Source organism: Jaculus jaculus, chromosome 8, assembly GCF_020740685.1.
Source record: "Jaculus jaculus isolate mJacJac1 chromosome 8, mJacJac1.mat.Y.cur, whole genome shotgun sequence".
Lineage (NCBI taxonomy): Eukaryota > Metazoa > Chordata > Mammalia > Rodentia > Dipodidae > Jaculus > Jaculus jaculus.
In genome coordinates this window covers 89,427,162-89,446,517 of record NC_059109.1, presented here as the reverse complement: position 1 = coordinate 89,446,517, position 19,356 = coordinate 89,427,162, and the positions used below count along the sequence as shown (strand labels likewise).

At 41.0% G+C, this 19,356-nt stretch overlaps 1 protein-coding gene and 1 non-coding gene across 3 annotated transcripts in view; both read right to left on the bottom strand.

The window, feature by feature from the left end:
• Positions 1-19,356, bottom strand: part of Plcb1 (phospholipase C beta 1) — an 855,615-nt gene that overhangs the window by 119,845 nt on the left and 716,414 nt on the right. The gene's annotated exons all lie outside the window — the stretch shown is intronic.
• LOC123463045 lies at positions 14,762-14,868 on the bottom strand. The gene has a single exon (XR_006638657.1). It is a non-coding gene; the product is annotated as a U6 spliceosomal RNA (small nuclear RNA).

The following is a 19,356-nucleotide window of genomic DNA, read 5'->3' as shown; positions in this document are numbered from 1 at the left end:
CCAACCTCAATGCTAGCCAAGGAATTTCATATCCGGGCCATGGGCTTTTCTACTGGAACCAGATTTAAAAGCATTTTAAACTAAGTTTTCTTCTTTTATGATGAGGCTCCTTAATGTAAATATAGATATATAAATTTTTCTGTCTTGCAATCAAGAGAATATTGACCAAAAATAAATAATTTAAAATTCTAAATTTTTCCACTGGTCCCCAAATAATATGAAAGCACTTCTAAGTTTTGGTCCAAAGTTTTCATTGTATGAGATGAAAACACAGGAGTGAGTGACCCATAGGAGTAGGGTTTTAATCCAGTAATTGAAGCATTTTGTAACTAACGTAAGAGCAGAGAGCACTTTTGGAGTATTTATTAAAAAGTGATTCACTTATTCATTAGCCGCAAACCTCTAAAAGGAAACTATTTCAGGTGGCAAAAATTAATTAAGAATTCCTGGGAAAGAAACTAAAAGTGTACATCGTATCCTGAAATTTTGTAAACAACACTTAATTTTAACTTTTTCTGCTCCAAAGGAACAGTCACATATCAATTACTTGTTTACCATTCATGAAAACATTCCTAGATAAAAGTTCAAACCTTTTAAGGAGAAAAAAATAGCCCCAGGGAATAGAAATTCATGCTTGTTCTGAAGTCTGAGCTAAATTTTACTTGGTTAGTCATTGGAAGGAGAGAAAAGATTTCCATGGAAGATAATAACTTGACACTAAATCAAAAGGAATCAAAAAATCTGTGGACAGAAGTTGTTGCACTTGGAGTCTCTTCTAAGAAGGATAATTTTGTAAGTGGATAGAAAGCCTGGTGTCAAATGCTCAGTCTTTCCATGCATATATCTTCCTTCCTCTTTCACTAATAGGGTTCTGCCTCCCAAGAACTGGGATTAAAGGCATTTGCCACCATGCCTGGTTGGTGTTCAGTCAATTTACAGAGTGCCTAAGGCATAGCAGAGTACTCTTGGCCCAACTGTGAGCGCAGAAGGGCCTGTCCACAGACAGCTGGCTTTCTCCAGTAATTCCCTTCTCTTTTCAAAAGAAGAAAGTCTTTGACTAAAAATGTAGCTGTCGTTATTATTCTCTGAGTTATTATTTTATGCCTATGAAGCCATTATTTACTTATGTGTGTGTATGTGTGCAAGCATTCTTGTGAGGGTGCATGTACACATATATATGTATGTGTTTGAGGAGGCCAGAGGACCACTTCAGATGCTGTTCCTCAGGTGCCATTCATCTCTTCTTTAAATAAAGATGTGTGTGTATTTTTATTTATTTATTTGAGAGTAACAGACAGAGAAAGAAGCAGACAAATAGAGAAAGAATGGGGGCACAGGGCCTCCAGGCACTGCAAATGAACTCCAGATGCATGCACTACCTTGTGCATCTGGCTTATGTGGGTCCTGGGGAATTGAGCCTCATACCAGAGTCCTTAGGCTTCACAGGCAAGTGCCTAACCACTAAGATCTCTCTCTAGCCCTATCCATCTCTTCTTGAGAGTCTGCCAAAGGCTTGGACTTCATCAAGTAGGCTATACTGACTTGCTGGCAAGCCCCAGGGTTCTTTCTGTCTTTTATCACCACAGTGCTAGGATTATAAGTACGCACTACCATGCTTGGCTTTTTTTTGGGGGGGTCGGTGGTGCTGAGGTTTGAGCTCAGGTCATCATGCATGCAAGAAAACACTACTAAATGACTTATCACCCTTGACATTCATTATTTATTTACTTCTTTTCTTTTTTCTTTCTTTCTTTTTTTTTTTTTTGGAGGGAGGTTTCAAGGTAGGGTCTAACTCTAGCTCAGGCTGACCTGGAACTCACTATGTAGTCTCAGGGCAGCCTCAAACTCACAGCAATCCTGCTACCTCTGCCTCCTGGATGTTGGGAATAAAGACATGTGCCACCACACCAGGCTACCTATTTTATTTTATTTCATTTTCTATAGCTAAAAAAAAAAAATTTATAGCTGTTTACTTGAACCTAAATGTTTTATTTTATTTATTTAAGAGAGCAGGAGGGGGAGAGAATGGACACACCAGAGCCTATTGCAAACAAACTCCAGACACATGCGCCACCCTGTGCATCTGGCTTTATGTGGGAACTGGGGAATCAAGTCCGGGTTCTTTGGCCTTGCAGGCAAGCACCTTAACCACTGAGCCATCTCTCCAGCTCCTTAAAAGTTTAATTTATTATTTACTTATTTATTTTACCTCTGGGGAGTAATTCCAGGATCCAGTGTACACCAAGCAAATGGTCTCCCACAAACTAGACCCCCAACCTTGATCCCAATATTTAAATGATTCTTAGATTTTCTTCTTCAGTAGGGAAAGATGAAGTGGAAGTGAAATTCATTGTTGGTAACTTCAGCCAGTGAACTCATGTCTTAAATTATTTTCTACTGTTAAATTATGACAAGGCAAATATCATCTTTTTAGCTCTCTGGGAAATAAAAATTGAGCAATATAATGTACTTCCTTTAATGATATTTTATGTGGTCATTAGCTTAAAATACTTAAAAAATATTTCTAAGAAATCAAGAAGTGTATAAAATAGGGAGATAGAGTCCTGGTGTTTTGTTTTGTAGCCTAGTGACACATGGCTGTTCCCTAGTAACTCACTGGGTTTTATTTCTTCACCATTAACTATAGGAATTCAGTAATCTCTGAAAGTTCCTTTAATACATTTTTAAAATTTTTCTTTTTCTTTTATTTATTTGAAAGAGAGAGACAGAGAAAGAGAGAGAGAGAGAGACACACACAGAGAGAATGTGCATGCCAGGGCCTTCAGCCACTGGAAATGAACTCCAGATGCATGTGTCACCATTTGCATCTGGCTTATGTGGTACTGGCAAACTGAACCTGGGTCCTTAGGCTTTACAGGCATGCACCTTAACTGCTACGCCATATCTTCAGCCCCCATTAATACATTTTTAAATAGTGATAATAAGTGTGTTCTTAGAATTCAATAGTGACCTTATTATATTCTGAAAATAGTAAATAATAGCTATTTATGACCACATAATATTTATATTTCATGCTGTACAAAGTTTTACTTAAAATAATTTATATAAGCCAGGTATAGTGATGCATTCCTGTAGTCTAAGCCACTCAGAGCCTGAGGCAGAGGATTGCTTGAGGCAAGCCTGATACCCACATTGAATTTTTTTAGTGTAACTTCAGATAAGAATTTATAATAGTGACTTCCAGCCAAGATGGCGACTGCCTAGCTGCGCTGAAAATCCCAGGGAAAGAAAAACAAGACATTAAGGGTTCTCTGGGTCTTCTTGTCAGTGGGAGGGTACGGGGGGGGGGGGGGGGGAAGAACAGGGAATCGTGAATATCCTCGTGGGCGGGTAGCCCACCCCTCCCACCAAATAGCCGCTGTGCCTGGCGCCACTACTGCCACACCCGCTGCTGCCGTGCTCTGATCACACACCAATTGCACACTGATGGATCCCTGCGTGTAGAAGCTTAAGCTACTCTGCACACTCGCCCACATTACTGCTCCTGCTGCTGCACGTTCAGTGAGCCCAGTCCCACAGCAATTGCCACACAAGTCAAGACTGTGTCTCTCGCTTGCGCCAGCTCAGGTGCCATCCCCTACCTGTCTGCCATGCCCAGCCAGAGTTTGGGCTGCTTCAGTGCTTGGTACCTCAGTCCCCCTCCATGCTTGAACACAGGCAGCTTTGGTGCATTACCACTTGAGAATTCAGGCAACTTTGGTGCCCCTGTCAAGCAGTAGATAGGCGGCTTTGGCAAGTGGGAGCCAAAACCCAAGCTGCTTGGCAACTGCCCAGGCTGCCTCAGATTCCCATTGCACTAGAGCTCAGGCTGATCCACCCACCTATGTGCCCATACACTATCATTGGCAGAACACAGCGCAAAAGAAATAACATGAAAAATCAAATGCAAGAAAATCCAGTTAGATCACCCAGTCCTACAATGAATACATCTAACCAAAACATAGAAGAGTTATTAGGATCAGAATATCAAATTGAAACTATGAGCAATGCAACCCTGACCAACCTCTGGTGGAACTTGCAGGAAAGCAACAAAGGACTAATAATCCTGTGGATGGTACCATCATTAAGCTAGAATAAACAGATAAGAAACTAGAAGGAGTTCAAAGAGAGTTAAGAGTTTGAGGGAGAGTGAAAAAAAAGACCTTAAAAAATCAGCAGGCCATACTAAATGAATACATAAAGAAATATAGGGATGAATTTCAAGAATCATCAATAAATCAGAAAATGGTGTGAAAAGGGAGCTTGACAGAGGAATGGAAATGGTACAAAGAAAAGTAATAGAAAATGCAAACTTAATTGAACAAGTCCAAAACTCTCAAGAGGCTCTCAAGAATAGAGTCAGCGAAGTGGAAGATAAAATCTCTGATCTGGAAGACAAGATGGAAGAATCAGTTTGAGAGTTCAAATATTTTAGTAAGTTCAAAAGTTCCTGTGAGGGCTGGAGAGATGGCTTACCGGTTAAACGCTTGCCTGTGAAGCCTAAGGACCCCGGTTCGAGGCTCGGTTCCCCAGGTCCCACATTAGCCAGATGCACAGGGGGGCGCACGCATCTGGAGTTCGTTTGCAGAGGCTGGAAGCCCTGGCATGCCCATTCTCTCTCTCTCCCTCAATCTGTCCTTCTCTCTGTGTCTGTCACTCTCAAATAAATAAATAAATAAAAATTAAAAAAAAAAAAGTTCCTGTGAACAGAACATGAGGGAATTGTGGCATACACTTAAACATCCTAATATCAGAATCATTGGAATACCAGAAGGAGAAGAATTTCAGTCCAAAGGCATGGAGAACTTATTTAACAAAATAATTGAAGAAAACTTCCCCAGTGTCTTTAAAGAAAGGCCCATCAAGATACAAGAAGCCAACAGAACTCCAAGCAGACTGGCCCAAAGGAGAAACTCTCCAAGACATATTATCATTAAAACTCTAAACATTGACACTAAAGAGAAAATCCTAAAAGCAGCTAGGGAAAAGCAGCACACCACTTTCAAAGGTAACCCTATCAGAATTACTTCAGACTTCTAAATGGAAACCCTGAAAGCTAGAAGGGCCTGGAAAGAAACTTTCCAAAGTCTAAGAATCTGTGGTTTCCAACCCAAACTACTCTACCCAGCAGAAGCATCCCTCATAATAGATGGTGAAAGAAAAACTTTCCATGACAAAACTCAGCTTCACAATTATATGAACACAAAACCAAACCTACAGAGAGTATTTCAGGAAATTGTCCACAGAGAAGAAATAAATAATCAAACTCAAATGCCTACAAGAAGTAGATCACAATAACCAAACTCAGAGTAGGCACAAAAAACATCAAAGTCCATGAAAACACCAACACACATCTACCATCACAATATGGCAGGGATAAAATGTAATCGCACAGTTATTATCCTAAATATTAATGGCCTTAATCCACCCATCAAGAGACACAGCTAACAGGATGTATCAAAAAATGAGACCCCTCAATATGTAGACTTCAAGAAACACACCTCACCACTAAAGACAGACACTTCCTCAGGGTGAAAGGGTGGAAAACAGTATTCCAAGCAAATGGGAATAAGAAACAAGCAGGTGTAGCTATATTAATATCTAATAAAATAGGCTTCTAATCAAAAAAGACAATGAAGGCCACTTCCTACTTATCAAGGAAACGATATATCAAGAGCATATTGCAATCATAAATCTGTATGCACCAAACACAGGAGCACCACAGTTCATAAAACAAAACCTACTTGACAATAAAACAGAAATAACCAGCAACACCATCATAGATAGGGACTTCAGTACACCATTATCACAGATCATCCAAACAGAAGCTAAACAGGGAAGTAAGAGAGCTCAACAAAACCATAGATCACTTAGACCTAATGGACATCTACAGAACTTTCTATCCCAAATCCACAGACTACACATTCTTCTCAGCAGCCCATGGAACATTCTTTAAAATAGACCATATACTGGGTCACAAAGACTTCCTTCACATATTTAAGAAAATTGACATAATTTCCTGCATGATATCAGATCACAATGATATAATGTTAGAAATCAACAACAAAAAACCCACCAAGAATCTCAATGGCACCTGGAAACTGAACAGCACACTCTTAAACAATAAATGGATAGCGGATGAAATAAAAAATGAAATTGAAAAATTCCTGGAATTGAATGATAATTAGAACACATCATACCAAAACTTATACGACACAAAGAAGGCGGTCCTCAGGGGAAAATTCATAGCACTCAATGCCTTCATAAAAAAGAAAGATCCCGAAGATGGTGACTGCCTAGCTGCACTCCAGATACCAGGGGGAAAAAAAAAGCAAGTATTCAAGGGCTATTAGGGTCTTATTGCCAGTGGGAGGGCACAGACTGGGGGAAAACAGGGAAGCACACACCCCCACGCCCCGCAGCGCCCCGCCGTGTCACAGTGAGACCTGGCGGCCCAGTGTGCCCCGAGCCCCGAGCTCCCCAGCGGCCCCACACACCCCGGCAGCCCCGCGTGCCCCGAGCCCCATGCGCCACACGCCCCCTGCATGCCCCGTGCCCCCCCGCACACCCCGACATGTCCCGCGCCCTGGCAGCCTCATGCCACAGCATGCCCCACAGGCCCCGAGCCCCCCGCATGCCCCACGGCCCCCCCCCGCGCCCCGCCGCACCCCACACACCCTGCCCCGCATGCCCCGCGCCCCGGCATGCCCTGCACCCCGGCTTGCCCAGCGTCCCGGTGTGCCTGCGCACCCTGCGACCCGGAGCGCCCTGTGTGCCCTGCGCCCTGGGGTGCCCTGCGCCACAGCCTGCCCCGCTCCCCAGCACAACCTGCATGCTTCGCGTGCCCCACGCCCCCCGCGCCCACTGTGCCCCCCGTGTGCCCTCGCGCCCACTGCGCGCCCCTGCTCCCTGCACACCCCCTGCGCGCCCCGCGTGCGCCAACCGCACGCCACACATCCCTGCATGGCTGTGCTCTGTTCGGGCACCCACCAGCCACACCCGCCAGCCTGCTGCACTGAAGCTGCAACCTCCACCCTTGTTCTCTGATCCTGCGAGTTGGCCAGCCACGTGGTGCTCGGTTCGCAGGCCCACGGGGGCCACCTCTGCCATGATTAGGTGGCTGCCATATCCCCTGCTGCTGTACTCCCATCACTTGCCGGCCAGCCAGTCTCGGCTGTGTCCTGATCCCGTACCCACATCATCTGCCTCTGCACTACAATTGCATGTGCAGTGGGCCCAGTCCCACAGCAAGGGCCACACAAGTCCACACTGAGGCACTAGCGCCAGCGCAGGTGCCATCCCCTACCTGTACATTGCCACCCATCTCCTATTCCCCTGAGGTGGGAGAGTGCAGGATGTTCGCAGGTCCCAGTGTTCCCACCCAGAGTTTGGGCAGTTTCAGGGCTTGCTACCTCAGTCCCCTTTCAAGCTCAAAGGCAGGCAGCTTAGGTGCATTACTGGGTGAGAATTCAGGCAACTTTGGCGCCCCTGTCAGGCTATAGATACGCGGCTTTGGCAAGAGAGAGCAAAAACCCAGGCTGCTTATGACTGCCCCAGGCTGCCTTGGATTCTCATTAAGCTAGATCCCAGGCTGCTCCACCCACCTACCTGCCCATACACTGACATGGGTAGACCACAGCACAAAAGAAATAACGTGAAAAATAAAATGCAAGAAAATCCAGACAGATCACCTAGTCCAACAAGGATTACATCTGACCAAAACATAGAAGAGTGCTTAGGATCAGAACATCAAGTGGAAGCAATGAACAATGCAACCCTGACCAACCTACTGCTAGAACTGGCAGGAAAGCTACAAAGGACAGATAATCGTGTGGATGCTACCATCACTAAGCTAGAGCAATATGATAAGACACTGGAAGGAATTCAAAGAGAGCTAAGAGAGTTGAGGGAGAGTGAAAAAAAAGAGGACCTTAAAAATCAGCTGGCCACACTAAATGAAAACATAAAGAAATGCAAGGATGATTTCCAAGAATCATCAAGAAAATCAGAAAATGAGATGAAAAGGGAGCTGGACAAAGTGATGGAAGTGATACATAGGAAAGTAGTAGAAAATGCAAACTTAATTGAACAAGCCCAAAACTCGCTAGAGGCTCTCAAGAATAGAGTCAGTGAGGTGGAAGATAGAAATTCTGATCTGGAAGACAGGATGGAAGAAACAGTTCGAGAGTCCAAAAATTTCAGTAAGTTCAAAAGTTCCTGTGAACAGAACATGAGAGAATTGTTGGATACACTTAAACGTCCTAATATCAGAATCATTGGAATACCAGAAGGAGAAGAATTTCAGTCTAAAGGGATGGAGAACTTATTTAACACAATAATTGAAGAAAACTTCCCCCATCTCTTAAAAGAAAGGCCCATCAAGATACAAAAATCAAACAGAACTCCAAACAGACTGGACCAAAGGAGAAACTCCCCAAGACATATTATCATTAAGACTCTAAACATTGACACCAAAGAAAAAATCCTAAAAGCAGCTAGGGAAAAACAGCACACCACTTTCAAAGGAAACCCCATCAGAATTACTTCAGACTTCTCAGTGGAAACCCTGAAAACTAGAAGGGCCTGGAATGAAACTCTCTAAACTCTAAGAAACTATGGCTTCCAGCCCAAACTACTCTACCCGGCAAAAGTCTCCCTTATAATAGCTGGTGAAAGGAAAACTTTCCATGACAAAACTCAGCTTTACAATTATATGAACACAAAACCAAACCTACAGAAAGTACTCCAGGAAATTCTCCACAGAGAAGAAACAAATAACCAAACACAAATGCCTACAAGAAGCAGATCACAGCAACCAAACCCAGAGTAGACAGAAAAAACTTTAAATTCCATGGAAATGCCAACACATCTCTACCACCACAACATGACATGGATCAAATCAAATCTCACAGTCATCACCCTAAATATTAATGGCCTTAATTCACCCATCAAGTGACAGAAGCTAACAGGGTGGATCAAAAAATTAGACCCCTCAATCTGCTGCCTTCAAGAAACCCACCTTACCACTAAAGACAGAAACCTCCTCAGGGTGAAAGGGTGGAAAACAACATTCCAAGCAAATGGGAATAAGAAACAAGCAGGTGTAGCTATATTAATATCAGATAAAGTTGACTTCAAACCAAAAACAATCAAAAAAGACAAAGAAGGCTACTTCCTACTTATAAAGGGAACAATCCATCAAGAGGATATTACAATCATAAATCTGTATGCACCAAACACAGGGGCACCACAGTTCATAAAACAAAACCTACTTGACAATAAAACAGAAATAACCACCAACACCATCATATATGGGGACTTTAACTCACCATTATCAGTAATAGACAGAACATCCAAACAGAAGCTCAACAGGGAAGTAAGAGAGCTCAACAAAACCATAGAGCACTTCGACCTAACAGACATCTACAGAACTTTCCATCCCATATCCACAGACTACACATTCTTTTCAGCAGCCCATGGAACATTCTCTAAAATAGACCATATACTGGGTAACAAAGAAGGCCTCCACATATTTAGGAAAATCAACATAATTCCATGCATAATATCAGATCAATGCTATATTCCTAGAAATCAACAACAAAAAAACCAACAAGAATTCCTACGGCAACTGGAAACTGAATAGCACACTCTTAAACAATAAATGGATAGTGGATGAAATAAAAAAATGAAATTGAAAAATTCCTGGAATTGAATGAAAATGAGAACACATCATACCAAAACTTATGGGACACAATGAAGGCAGTCCTCAGGGGAAAATTCATAGCACTCAATGGCTTCATAAAAAAGACAGAAAGATCCCAAATCAGTAGCCTAACCATCCACATAAAGATATTGGAAAAACAAGAAAAATACAACCCAAAGAGCTCCAGAAGGAAAGAAATAATTAAAATCAGAGAAGAAATTAATGAATTGGAAACCAAGGAAACAATTAAGGAAATTGACAAAACAAAGAGCTGGTTCTTTGAAAAAATGAACAAGATTGACAAACCTTTGGCCAATTTCATCAAGCAAAAAAAGGAGAGACTCCAAATTAACAAAATTCAAAATGAAAAAGGGGAGATCACAACAGACATAAGTGAAATCGGCAGAATCATCAGGACTTATTTCAAAAACCTCTATTCCACAAAACTGGAAAATGTGGAGGAGATGGATAAATTCCTGGATGCATATCATCTACCAAAGCTAAACTCAGAGCAGATTAATCACCTCAATGAACCCTTCACACTCACGGAGATTGAAAAACTAATAAAAAAAACCTCCCAAAAAAGAAGAGTCCAGGACCAGATGGATTCCCAGCTGAATGTTATCAAGCCTTCATGGACGAACTCAAACCAATCTTTCTAAAACTTTGCCACACAATTGAAGAACAGGGAAAGTTACCCAACTCCTTCTATGAAGCTAGTATCACCCTAATCCCAAAACCAGGCAGAGATGCCACAAGAAAAGAAAACTACCAGCCTATTTCCCTAATGAATATAGATGCAAAGATCCTGAACAAAATACTCGCAAACCGAATCCAACAACACATCAAAAGCATTATCCACCTTGACCAAGTGGGATTTATCCCAGGAACATAAGGGTGGATCAACATATGAAAATCTGTCAATGTAATACACCACATAAACAAGCTTAAACATAAAAACCAAATGATTATTTAGATAGATGCAGAAAAGGCCTTTGACAAGATACAACATCATTTCCTGATCAAAACATTGGAGAGAATCAACATGGCCGGTTCACATCTTAACATAATAAAGGCAATATACAAAGTTCCAAAGGCCCAAATAATACTTAATGGACAGAGACTGGAGGAATTCCCATTGAGATCAGGAACAAGACAGGGATGTCCTCTCTCACCTCTGCTTTTCAATATAGTTCTGGAAGTCCTAGCCCAAGCTATAAGGCAGGAGAAGGAAATAAAAGGGATACAATTTGGAAGGGAAGAAATTAAGTTAGCTCTATTCGCTGATGACATGATTGTATATGTAAGAGACCCGAGAGACTCCATCCCAAAACTCCTGAAGGTGATTAACTCCTATAGCAAAGTAGCAGGATACAAAATCAATGCACAAAAATCAGTAGCATTTCTGTATGCAAATGACAAAGACACAGAAAAAGAAATAAAGGACATAGTCCCATTTTCAATAGCAACAACAACAACAAAAAATACCTTGGAATAACGTTAACCAAGGAAGTAAAAGATCTATACAATGAAAATATAAAAACTCTCAAAAAAGAAATTGAGGATGACTTGAAAAGATGGAAAGACCTCCCATGCTCCTAGATAGGCAGAATTAACATTGTGAAGATGACAACCCTAACAAAGGCCATATATTGATTTAACGCAATTCCAATTAAAATCCCTACAGTGTCCTTCACAGAGATAGAAAAAATGATCTCAAATTTCATATGGAAAGGCAGAAGGCCTCACATATCCAAACATATCCTCAGCAAAAGAAATACCTCTGGTGGCATCACCATACCTGATCTAAAGCTATATTACAAAGTCATAGTAATAAAAACAGCATGGTACTGGCAAAAAAACAGGAGTATAGACCAATGGAATAGACTTGAGGACCCGGATTTTGGGTCAAGCAACTATAGCTACTTGATATTTGACAAAGGCCCAAGCAATAGAGAATGGAAAAAAGATAGCACCTTCAACAAATGGTGCTGGACAAACTGGATAACCACATGCAGGAAACTAAAACTTGATCCACACATTTCACCATGCACTACACTCAAATCCAAATGGATCAAAGACCTCAACATAAGACTAGAAACTCAAAAACTACTGGAAGAAAATTTAGAAAGTACTTTCCATGATATAGGAATGGAAAAAGACTTCCTGAACAAAATCCCAGTGGCTCAAGTTCTTAAACAGTCACTCAACCATTGGGATCATATGAAGCTGAAGAGTTTCTTTACAGACAAGCATATAATAAGCAAAGCCAATAGAATACCAACAGAATGGGAGAAAATATTTGCAGGTTATCTAACTGATAGAGGCCTTATCTCTAGAGTTTACAAAGAACTCAAAAGTCCAAACAATAAGACAAATATGCCACTCACAAAATGGGGCACAGAGTTGAACTGGCAATTCACAGAGGAAGATATACAAATGGCAAACACACACTTAAGAAAATGTTCATCATCCTTAATCATCAGAGAAATGCAAATTAAAACAACTATGATGTTCCCCCTTACCCCAATAAGGATAGCCAACATCAAAAGGTCAAATGAAAATAAATGGTGTCGAGGATGTGGAGAAGCAGGGACACTCATTCACTGTTGATTGGAATGCAAGATGGTACAACCACTTTGGAAAGGAATATGGAGACTCCTGAAAAAGCTGACTATAGAAATACCAACAGACCCAGTTATAGCCTTACTGGGCATCTACCCTAAAACCTTCAAACCAAAGGCCAGAGAGATTTGCTCAACCATGTTTGGAGTGGCTCAATTCGTAATAGCTCAAAGCTGGAATCAACCCAGATGTCCATGATTAGAAGAATGGATAACAAAGATGTGGTATATCTACACAATGAATTCTATACAGCAGTAAGAAAAAATGACATAAAGAAATTTGAGGAAAAATGGTTGAACCTGGAACAGATCATTCTCAGTGAACTTACCCAATCACAGAAAAAAAATCGACACATAGTCTCACTCATCTACAACACCTAACCTGAATCTACCCAAGATACCTTACATACCCAGCAAGCACCTCATTGACTAGACAATAGGATGGATGGGAGGGAGGAGAGGGCATCGAAGGGTGGAAAACAGTAATCTGGACCCAAATGGCAATGGTACCATAAAATTCTACTTCCTAAAAGACAGACCATATGGCTGAACCTTCACTAGACCCTTACAGGAAACACCTGAACCACAAGACACTGGAGCGGGTAGGATCAAGAGTAACCTAAATCTTCTACATCTTCCCTCCCTCCCTCTCCCCCTCTCCCCTCTATCTCTCTCCTCTCTAACTCTTGTATATTAGTTATGTTCTTCCTCAATTTCTTAGTGGACCCTGACCTGTAACCCCCACTTCCAGCTTGGGCCTACCATCCACAATGAGCTTTTGATCAGAAAAACCTACAAGGTTTCCCAATACAATGACAGACTTCTGTCAGAGTACTTGATGACCCAACAAAGGCCAGTGGTAAGACCCTATTGCTGAAGACTCCAGATGCAGCTGACACGTAAAATGGAATGACATGGCTGGAAGCCAGGAGAGAGTCAGTCCCCTGACAGTCAGCGTGTCTAGTGCCAGAAGGTGCTCCATGGGCGACTGGGGAAAATGACCAATATCTGTCCAAGCAACTCATTGTTTAACCTAATTAGCAACAAATAACCTGATGTGATGCCCACACAAGTGCAATAGTGGTACACAGCCATGGTGAGGAACCAACTGCTCTTGATTTGGCTAACTGATCCCCTCAGTGGTAAGGGACCCATAGCTGGAGCTGGGAAACATGTCTGAATCATATTGAAACATAAGCCCACTCTCCAATATCAAGCTACCATCAATCATGGGCTACAAGATGGCCTACACCTATTAAACTCTCTATAAAAAAAGTAAGGGTTATCTCATTTGTCCCAGTGCTAACTTACTCTCCGTTGGAGAATCTGCTTCTCTTTTTCAGATAGATGCAGATCCTAAGGAGAGAGCCACCCCATCATACCTCAAAAGGGCCCCGGCTGAAACTAAGGAAAATTGGCAAAACAAGCAAGGGTGCTGTTTTCCTCATGAACTGGATACCAGCACAAGGAGGAAGGAGACCAACACAAAGAAAAATCAATTCCTACCAATTCAGAAAGCCAGAGCCTCAGAGGCCCCCCACACCTCATCACTGAAGCAGACCAAAAATGAACCCAACATGGCTCAGGGAAATTTTGCAGAAGAGGGAGTGGAAAGAATGTCAGAGCCACATGTTGGGTCATGATATGCAGAGATATTTTTTGTAACAATAACTGTGGGCTAACCCCACAATGCACAACCTATATACCTTAACAAGGAGGGGTCACTGGGGTGGGGGTTGGCCATGGATGAGCCTAATAATGCTACCAAACTGCCTCTATTTGCTGAATACAAAACTAAAAATAATAATGATAATAATAGGCTTCACTGAGATTAACAATCTGTTTATTAAATGTATTTATATGATAGATACCCTATGATAATATTGAGATATAGAGATAATAAGTATAATGGAATGACCTCTATAGCTCTTAAACTCTGGTAGGAAAGATGTTATTTTTGTATTCATGTCAATTTTCCATATTTTTATTTTTATTTTTATTTTTATTTTGTATAATGATTACTATGGTGAGATTGTAAAAGGCAGTATAGAGTATGTTAAGACTTATTAAAGAACTGGGCACAGTAAAAAAAAAAAAGAATTTATAATAGCTCAAAGGATCATCCTTATATAAGTACTAATCAGGGAACTTTCATGAGTTATAAAAAACAGGTGCAGGGGTGGGGAGATTGCTCAGTGTTTAAACATATTTGTTTATAAAACTTGATGGCTTGGGTTTGGTTCCCCAGTACATATAAAGGTAGATGCACAAAGTGGGTAATGTATCTGGAATACATTTGTAGCAGTAAGAAGCCCTGGCATACTCCTTTCTGTCTCTAAAACAAACAAACAAGCAAACAAAGAAATAGGCATACATTCACAAGTAGTATAATTATGAATTTCCTTTTTTTTTTTTTAAAATTTATTTATTTGAGGAAACTATGGAACGCTTCACGAATTTGCGTGTCATCCTTGCGCAGGGGCCATGCTAATCTTCTCTGTATCGTTCCAATTTTAGTATATGTGCTGCCGAAGCGAGCACAGATTTCCTTTTTAATAAACAACTTTTTGTTAATTCAGTTAAAAAATATTTTTATTTATTTTCAGAGAAAGAATGAATTGGTGTGCCATGACTTCCAGCCACTGCAAATGTACTCCAGATATTTGTATCACTTTGTGCTTCTGGCTTTATGTGGGTACTGGGGAATCAAACCTAGGCTATTAGGCTTTGCCGACAAGCACTTTAACCACTGAGCCTTTTCTCCAGACTTCAATTAATTTATTTTTATTTTTTAAAAATATTTTTTGTTTGTTTTTATTTATTTGAGAGTGACAGAGAGATTAAGAGGCAGAGAGAGAGAGAGAGAGAGAGAGAGAGAGAGAGAGAGAGAGAGAGAGAGGGAGGGAGAGAATGGGGGTGCCAGGGCCTCCAGCCGCTGCAAATGAACTCCAGATGCGTGTGCCCCCTTGTGCATCTGGCTAACGTGGGTCCTGGGGAATCAAGCCTTGAACTGGGGTCCTTAGGCTTCATAGGTAAGGGCTTAACCACTAAGCCATATCTCCAGCCCAATTTTTTTTTTTTTTTGTTTTTTGTTTTTTTGAGGTAAGGTCTCACTGTAGTCCAGGCTGACCTGGAATTCACTATGTAGTCTAGGGTGGCCTCAAACTCACAGTGATCCTCCTACCTCTGCCTCCCAAGTGCTGGGATTAAAGGTGTGTGTCACCACATCCGGCTCTTAATTAATTTTTTAACATAAGTTGTAAAATGTCCCCTCCCCTGGTCCCCATTTTATAGTGGGTCCACCCCAATAGGGTTACTGTTGTTCATTGTGGGGTAATTAGGGCCTCTGTCTCATGATATTTCTATCTACCTTGAGCTTTTACAATCTATCCACCTTCTCTTCCCAGTAGATCCTGAGCCTTAGTGGGTATGTTATTTGTTATTAATTAGTAGTTAGTTTTTTTTTTTTTTTTTTTTGGTTGTTGTTGTTTGTTTTTGTTTGTTTTTTGAGGTAGAGTCTCACTCTAGCCCAGGCTAACCTGGAATTCACTATGTAGTCTCAGGGTGGCCTCGAAATCATGGTGATCCTCCTACCTCTGCCTCTCTGCCTCCCAAGTGCTGGGATTAAAGATGTTTGCCTATTAGTTAGTTTTGAATTTTCTGTAGTCTCTGTATTTTTGTGATGAACTGAAACATGACATTATGGATTTCTTCATTAAAATACAAGTCAAAAAGAAAATGTTTGATTAAATGAAATGAGATTATAGCCAATTAAAGCAGTTGAAGAAAAATAAGACCAAACCCACCAAAATTTTAGGCTAAGGCTTCATAATTCTGAAAGTTCAAAGGCTACTTATTTTAGAATAAATTTAAAAATGTTGTTTATACCCTGATATAAAGCTGTAACTCTAATATTCAAATGGAGGTTTTCAGACATTATCATTGGGAATCTCATTAAGGGGAAAGATTTGCCATGTTTTTAACTAAACTGTGAGTACATCATGGCTTCCAACAGTCCATTTGGAAGGTACACCCAGAAGAGGTGCCAATGGAGATGAATATCCTGCCAGTAACTTCCTAATACAAAATATATCATTTCCACCTCTGTCACCTGCCAGATAAAATGCATGCAGTAAGTCCCATAAATGGCCAGCTGTGTGGATTCTATTTGTAGAACTTTCCTTACATCAGAATGTCTTCCGTTCCTAAACTACTTTATATTGACACTAATCAAAGCTATTCTTTGCTTTGCCTTGGGTTTGGTTCTGTGTACTGACTGTTTTTCTTAATCTTTCCTAAATAGTCAATAATTAACAGCATTAAAAATACATTAAAACAAAATATATTGTATAAAAATATAAAGAAAAACCAAAGTCAGAAACCATCTATTGCTTTTAACTTCCTTTATTCTTTATTGTTTTACTATCCCTGGGAGTTGAGTCATTTGAATTCTGTAATTGAAGAGGTGGCAGTGGCCAAATGGCAGCAATGGTCAGCTCCACAATGTGATGCTGATGGGACACCATTCCCAGGGCTGCTGCATCTGAGATGTTCTTTGGCAGGGCCCAAGAAATCTTTCAGCAACCTCCCGGAGTGCCTGTTGGCTGACAATTTGCACTATTGCTATCCTTTCCTTAGAATTTTTGGAATTATTATAAGTTTATTACTGCTTATTTTTACTTTCATTTTCCCCTTCTCAGTAGTAATAGGGGAATCGAATTAATAAGCTCCTTTACTCTCCCTTAGGTCTTCTCACAGGGTGCACAGAGCCCATCTCCCTCACCTTCTCTATAACAGGTGTCTGCCAGTGACTGCCCTGAGCCAGCTCAATATGGGATGGTATGAGACTCTGCTTCACTCGGGACTAAGTTGTAACAACATGCTATACTGGTGCTATTGATCTCACCACTCTGCTACCTCCAGCCACCATGAAGCTGCCTCCTCATCACCTGCCCTGAAGAGAGACCCATCAACTGCATTATCCAGCCTCTCCCATAAGAACTCATCACCCTTAAGGTCAGCATGAAAAATTAACCATCATCTCTTATCATTAACAAAAGGCTAGAATTTTAGGTCAGGACAGAATGGAGTTTTAGCAAGAGGGCTACAGAGACATAAGGAAGTGGGTCATCCACATTCCTGAAGGAACCATCCAGCCATTATCCCTTCGTTGCCTAATAAAGCCCCAGGTCTAGCTTTCCTGCCTCCTATCTTCCACCTGGTCACTTCTGGTCTCACCCTATGGCTAATGTAAAGAACAAAGGAATTCCTTCCTTTCCTTATCTTCCCCCAACTGAAGATCCCTATAAAGCACACTATCTATGGAATCTCAAGTTGACTGCTCAGCTTTTGAGAGGCAGTCCTGGCAGCTAGCCCTCCCCACAAAAAAGCTTCCATCTTTGCCTCAAAAAAAAAAAAAAAAAAAAAAAAATCTTCCTTTTATGGAGAGATTTGCAAGGTCAAGAGCAAACTGTAAAACGGAGCAACAAAAAAAGTCATAAACAGAAAATTAAATCAGTACTGGATTAGAAATAGAGAAACATACTGTTATTCAGGCCCCAGGATGATATTATGTGGAGAGGGGCTAACACAGCAATGAAGAAGTAAAAATAACTGCCCTTCTGAGGTCAAAAACGTCTGTCACCTTATAACTGCAGGAGCTGCCTGCCAGGGCTCTCGGCTAGTTTCCATGAGCCTGGGTAAGATATTAACCTGCTTGCAATCTTCGACATTCTTGTTTAAGATATTATCAGAATGTCTATGGGGCAAAAGGCTTATGAGTTAAGCAGAAGCAGGGAAAACCAAAAAAAAAATATTGTGCAAGATTTCTTAGAGAATAGAAGCCACATGAATAAGTTACTATGTCTTGCTTGTAAAAAATATAATGCATAAATAAAGAAGCAGATTTTTGCTCTGCATTCAGTGTGCCTCACCTAAACCACTGGTCCATATCATTTCCTCACAATGCCAACTAAACACATTCCCTTCGAGTTCTACAACCCACTGAGGCTGGACCTTTGCAAGGAGGAAGTAGCATTATAGTCAGATGAAGACTTTATAAGCATCCTTGTGTGAACTTTTTGTTTTAGAACTAGTGATGCAAACACCCAAAGAGATGAAATAATTTATCTAAAATTACCTATGTGCAAATGGAAGTCAGATCTCTCTCTAAATCCTATGCAAATTGTCCTTTTGAAAGACTTTGGAATGGTTATATTCTCAGCACCTTGTTAAATTTCCATGAACTATTTTATTGAAATTTAAAACTAAACTGTGAGAGCTGTGCACAGATTATTTAAATCCAATTTTATGCTGTTCCTCATCTTCACACTTTGCATCATAACTTTGCTTCTCAAAACAGGAGCTAGAGTCCACATCCCTCACCTGACTCCAGGTGAGTCTTATCATTTGAGTTGGCCAACAGGATAAGAAGTCAAAGGCCTCTCGAGAGCCCTTGCCAATGCTCCTCTGCTCTCAGTTGGAGTCCTTTCCAATGTCAGTGTGAGCAAGCCCTGGCAGTCAGTGTGCTGGATCTTAGATATATGATCACCTGCATTGACTCCACTGACAGTCAGCCAACCTTCAGAAACAGAGTCTAAGGAAATGACAGCTATGCCAAAGATACATGCGTAAGGCAAACCAAATTATGTAAAGCCCAAATTGCTAACACATGAAGTCACAAGCTAAATAAATGGTTATTTTTAACCAGTACATTTTAGGGAATGTTGTCATGCAAAAAGGTAATAGATAAAGATGGCATGTTAGTAGCATGCCAGAGCCCTGGGCCACAACAAGCTCCCAAGGGGCGGAACCTCAATGAAATCTGACCCACACTGAATCTTTCCACCATCATATGGGCCACAGGAGGCCTTCAAAAACTGTTGGTAAATGAATGGTTGCATACACATACTTAACACTCTCTGACTTGCCTAATCTGCTGATAGTAAACAATGAAAGAATACAACATCAAATCTGTCCTAACAGAAAAGTAGGAAATGGAGATCAACCAATAGTTTGTAGAAAAAAAGG